Source organism: Panthera pardus, unplaced genomic scaffold, assembly GCF_024362965.1.
Source record: "Panthera pardus isolate Hobbes unplaced genomic scaffold, ASM2436296v1 HiC_scaffold_20, whole genome shotgun sequence".
NCBI lineage: Eukaryota > Metazoa > Chordata > Mammalia > Carnivora > Felidae > Panthera > Panthera pardus.
In genome coordinates, this window is record NW_026526766.1 from 14565006 (window position 1) to 14571005 (window position 6000).

Here is a 6000-nt window from a genome sequence, read left to right on the forward strand (position 1 = left end):
TCAGGAGCGTGAATACACTTGGGTCTAGGTTTGAATATACTGGTTTTGCAGCATACTAGCTGTGTGTCCTGGGCAAGTTAACTTCCTTGAATGTTAGTTTTTCCATCTGTGGACTGGGGATGATAATCATACCTACTTCATAGGTGATATTTGTGTCAAATGCAGGCACATATGCAGTATGATCAAAGTCTAGTTGTTAAATTGTTTATAGCCAAGGCTTAAAGAACGGAAGCCTGTCTCTACACACTGCTTTTCCTTCCCCCGCCTCCTTCTCTTAACAATTTCTTTGTTGCTAGGTATAACTTTGCCACTTCATTAACTTCTGAGTAGCTATCTGAAGGCCAAAAATAAGTTGGAAAGAATAAAAATAAGAATTCCCAAAGCTCACGCAAACTCTCCTTTAAAAAGTAATGACAAAATAAAAGATGTTTTCAGAGAAGAGAGATTTCACACAACAAGAATTGGGATCTTTACCCAGTATTCTAACCTGGCCAATTCAGATTATTTCATAACTCCATTACAGGAAAACCTAATTGGGGCCATTTTCATCACTTAATTCCTCTCCTCCCCCCTCCCCCATGCCTGCTGCCTCCTAGAAGCATTTATTATCTCAAGATAATTTCACTGATTATTGAGCCATTATTCTGCTGCTTCTCCTGTGACCTCTTCATTCCTGAAATCATTCCTTTGCTTCAAACATGACATTCTGGCAAGAATACTGTTTTTCCCTATGCCTGCATTAACTGGGTCCCATAGCTCCAACATTTGCAATATGAGGACCAGAATGGAAAATGTCATCGGTAGAAAGTGACACACAGGAGTAGATGTAATACTCATTTTGCCAATAACACTCAGCATTTCCTGACCACTGTCTTCATATCACTTACTTTCAAAGCATTTTCTGTCTCCTTGATGTAGATCGTGTATGTACGAATCCCTACACATGTGTATTTCTTGTGGTAATTGTTATGGAATATAGTATCATACCCTCTTTATAGTTGGTATGATTTGTTGATGGAGTGAGACCCAGGGTGAGTTCATTAACTGCTAGGCTGGCCCTATGGATTCATTGCAGAACTATAAATTCAGAGGTTAGATTTTTATTGCTCACAAGTCCAAGCGTACGCATTCTTGAGATAATGGTAGGACTGCATGCCTTAGTCCTTCCGACCAACGTTCAATACCACAGTAACAGTGTTTCCTTAGTCTGCTGAATTCTGCCCCGTCCTAAAGAACGTTACCTCCATCTGCCTTGTCGCTTTCCCCTTCCTGCGAAATTTCCCTTCGCGCCTTCTTCATTCTTAGCCCACTGGAACCTGATTCCAACCTCACCTACCCTACTGACTGTGGTGTCTTCAAGGTCATTGATTTAGTTAATGTAGCTTTGGGGAAACGAGAACGTGTCACGTGCCACTCCTGAGTTAGTCTGCATTGCTGTTTGTGTCACTTTTGTCACCAGGACCTAGAGGTTGTTAAATCTGAGAACAGATAGTTCCCACTTTGGTGGGTTCCAACATCTGTGAATTAGTTATTTGGAGGGTTTTTGTTTGTTTGTGTGTTTACTTTGGGTGCAGAAATTGCGGGACATGGTAGCCAGGTCCCTGTGATAGCACTCAAAAGATAATTTCACCCATAACAAAATAGGTCCGTGATATTATATATATTTTTAATGTTTTATTTATTTTTGAGAGAAAGAAAAAGAGTCAGAACATGAGTAGGGGAGGAGCAGAAAGAGAGGGAGACACAGAATCTGAAGCAGGCTCCAGGCTCCGAGCTGTCAGCACAGAGCCCGATGCGGGGCTTGAACCCATGAATGGTGAGATTATGACCTGAGCCGAAGTTGGATGCTTTAACCGACTGAGCCACTCAGGCGCCCCATATATCCATGATATTATAAATCCCAAGCACTATCTTAAGTTTCTCTGTGAAAATTCATTTACAAAAATTTGAAAGATTTGTGGATGAGTATAGAGAATTCATTTGTCATGTTGTCCCTTATTGCATTTCTGCCTAGACGTAGAAACAATCTTCTTGAGTTTCAAGGATAAGCTCCTTTCTTAACGGGAAGCCATGTAATGAAAACTTAGGTGGGAGGTTGGTCGGGTGTCCCCAATCTAGGGTCATGACCCGGAAAAAGAAAGCATTCAAGAAAACCTTTAGGGATGTGATGCTCAGTCTGGTGAAGAAAATCTCATGCTATAGTTTTAGGGCTCCTCCATTTCCCCCACAAGTCCTTTTTTGTTATTCTTGGCTGCCTCAATTTGCCCGTCCTCTTTCGCAACGATTGCAGGGGCACCTGGGTGGCTCAGTCAGTTGAGTGGCCAACTCGTGATTTTAGCTCAGGTCATGATCTCCTGGTGGGGAGATCAAGCCCCGAGGGGGGCTCTATGCTGAGTGTGAAGCATGCTTAACCTTCTTTCTTTCCCTCAGCCCCTCTCCCCGGCTCGTGAGTGCGTGCTCTCTCTCTCTCTTTCTCTCTCAAATAAAAAGCCAAAACCCCAAATCCAAACAAACGAAAACCCACAATGATTGCAATATCCCCCAGGCCTGGAAAAGAGCCTCTGCCTTTGGAGCAGAAGAAGCAAGTCCTTCGTCAGATAAGTGATGGCTGAGGTTTCAACATGGGTCTCCTCTCCTTCCAGCTTCTCCACATGCCATTCCTTGCAAAAGGTTTATTGTTGTTCCTCAAGGTCTCTAGGGTCACACATTCAACGTAGGAGAGCAATTCGCGCGAGAGATGGTTAACATATGCAGCCAAGGCCTGCCCTTTTTCAGGATTCTAGCAAATCCAGGTTCTCTGATACTGCTATGTATATATACGTTCTCCGGCATTACCGTGACTCAAAGCCACATGACGGAGTGATGGGCATCACTATTACTCAAAGCCACATTAAGGATCATTCTCCTTTATGTGGTCTTGTGCCCTTTTAGGACTTTCCCCCAAACCCAAGCGTGAGCACTTATACCTGAGAGTGTTGTGGTTTAGTCCAGACACCAGCCCAGGTAAAGGTTTTTCTTCCTTCAACATTCCCTTCGCTCTGAGCTATACATCTGCCTCCTGTCATACTTGAAACCCTCTTAACTCTCATTTTCTTTTTTTTTTAATGTTTAGTTATTTTGAGAGAGAAAGAGAGAGAGCTTGGGCACATGCGCTAGAGAGAGCAAGGGAGAGGCAGAAAGAGAGAGTGAGAATCCCAGGCAGGCTCTGAGCTGACAGTGCAGGGATCGGGGCTCGATCTCATGAACTGGGAGATCATGACCTGAGCAGAAATCAAGATTTGGACACTTAACCAACTGAGCCACCCAGGTGCCTCTTAACTCTCACGTTCTTAAATGATCATAAAACTCCCAGGCCTTATTGATAACTTGTCTTTTGCCTCTCTTATCATTTATTGATTAGGGTTAGAAGCTATCGGTCTCAATTGATACTGTCTTTGCTTTGCTCCAACAGTACAAACACTCTTCACTCATTAAATCAAAACCTCCCTCTGGCTGAATTGTTCACAGGATAAAACGAATGCATCTGGATATAAACCTGTGCTTCCCTAGCCGGCGTAAGATTTAAAAGACATGTTTTTAGTCACATGTATAGTCCCTGTTTATCAACTTAACAAAAATTAATCTCGGTAATGTATTTCTTTTAGTCTTCTGTCCTCTGTGAAAATATCAACAAATAACACTGGAAGACAGCTCCTCTTGAGTTTGTTTATTGGAATATCTTTAACAGCCCTGTTTTCTTATTTATCACTAGGGCTCAAGCACAGTCAAATCAGCATTGCTCAAAGCAGGCAAGGCACTCACAAAAGCATAAATAAAGCAAAATGGAGAGAGGATCTTAGCATTTTGCAAGGTGGGTTAGTTGAAAAGGAAAGACACGTTCTCTCTTTCTCTGTCTCAAGCATCAGAAAGGAGCTGCTTTTTCCTGGTTAAAAGCAAGGAAATATGAAACCATCGATTTTCCAAGCGAAAGGTCTTTTTCCAGTCCCTCTGAGGGTTAACTTTATGACAAAATGAAAGATTATCCCCCTGCCATCTGTCACTGAAACCCAGTCTCCACTCTATATCCAGACCTCAGTGCAGAGTGGAAGCAAAAGAAATCAAGAGACTTAAATGCACCAGGAGCCATTGCACGACAAGCTTCTTTCTCATTTGTCTTCATCAGAAGAATTTCAAGATCGAAACATCGAATAGACGCTCGCTGATCACTGATAGGAAGATTAGTGATCAAGGGTTGGAGCCATTTGGAAAGGGAGTGTGCTCAGCCAGGGGGATCGATGTGCACATGAAGAGGGAACTCCAAGCCCTCAGAGACCGTTGAGGCTAAAGGCCCGAGAAGCTGCTGCCCGGGAAGGAGAGGGATGGATTCCGTCTTCTGTGGAGGCCGCATCCCGCGTCCATGCAGACGTGTGCACGCGGCCCTCTTCAGAGGAATGGGGACTAGCCAAGTGGTGTGCTTGAGAAAGCCAATCGCAGGAGGCCTCTCACATTTGAGGGGTCAGCTCTGTGTGAGGAGAGAGGACATGCGTCCGTGAAACAAACCATATGAGGGAGTCACGGCCTTCGAGAAGAGACAGTATTCAAAACGTGGTTCCCGGCATCATCACTTACCGGAAATCTGTTTCATGGGCATATTGCTCTAGCCTCCGTGAATCCAGGGTCTCCTCCACAGAATTGCAATTGAGAAATGAAGATTGTAGGGATTTTTGGCTTTTCAGCTCATAGACGGCTCACGAGGCCGATGAAACTGTTAATTCCATTCACACGGATTTATCACTCCCTCACCTCCTCCCCCTCCTCCCTCACAGTCTACTGATTGGTTCCAGAAACAAAAGTAGAGACGTCGTCAGATTACATACTTGAATCTGAACTGGCCCATGGTTAGGCTTGAAGGAAAATGAAAGACTCTCGGTGGAGAGGCTATAGAAGTCCCCTCGTGGTGACACTTTGGGAGACCAGCAAATATTCAGATGAAATGAGGAGACTTCACTGAAGAGATGTGGTGGCTGAGCCTCTGGCTTCGAATTCTGACTCTGTCCTCCTATCTAAGATGCAATGAGGCTCTGAATAAGAGTCCTCCTCCCCTTCTGGAATCCCAAAATGTGAAGGCTGGAAAGGACCTGAATGCCGTCTCAAGCAGGCCCTTCCTTTTACAAGTGAGGAAAACGGAAGATGCCAGACGTACCGCGACCTGTCTGCACTCACAGAACAACTTCACGACAGATGCCCAGTTCACTTCCGTCTGGTGATGAAGATTCTCTCCTCGACCAAACCTTACTCAGGCTCCTCCCACCTCTCTTCTCAAATAGGCCTTGACTTTTGGGCTTCCAAAAGTGTTTGTCTCTCCATCTCCAATTTTAGCGGGAAATCCTGCCAAGGTGGTCTAGACAGAATCCCCCACTCTCAACGTCTGATCCCCCTTGATACCTGGTCACTTCCCCCGCAGGTGTTGTTTGGTCACCCAGACCTGCCTTCCTCAAGACTCTTGTCAGGTCGGTTTAGCCAGAATCCTCCCTGACCACTCTTAGTGACCTTTCCTCTGAGTAATCGTCCACCCGCTGACCCCTGCCCTGTTTCTTGGCTATAAATTCCCTCTTTTCCTTGCATTGTGGGTTGAGCCCATTACAGTGGTCCTTACACTTAGGATGGCTCTGAATAAAGTCTGCCTCTCTATTCTTTAACAAGTGTTGTGAATACTTTCTTTAACACTGGTCTGGGGCGGGGGGCATTTATTTTCTAATCATCATGAAGAGGGGAAAGTAAGAATTCTCCATCCTTCGTTCATACGATTACAAGTGGTGGAGAAAGAGGGTTGAAATTCTTAACTAAAAATGAAGTACGATTTTAGATTCTTTCTCATTTTAGAGAGAGAGCACGCACATGAGAGAAGGAGAGGGGCAGAGGGAGAGAGAGAGAGAGGGAGAGAGAGAGAGAATCTCCAGCCCTGATGTAGGGCTCGATCCCATGAACCTGGGATCATGACCTGAGCCGAAATCAAGAGTC

General features: G+C 44.7%; 1 long non-coding RNA gene across 1 annotated transcript in view; it reads left to right on the top strand.

The window, feature by feature from the left end:
* LOC128778560 (uncharacterized) overlaps positions 1-5670 on the top strand; it is a 30386-nt gene extending 24716 nt beyond the window's left edge. Inside the window, exon 2 of the long non-coding RNA XR_008424149.1 lies at positions 4069-5670. This is a non-coding gene — a long non-coding RNA (uncharacterized LOC128778560). The remainder of the gene's footprint in view (positions 1-4068) is intronic.
* The last annotated feature ends 330 nt before the right edge of the window (positions 5671-6000 follow it).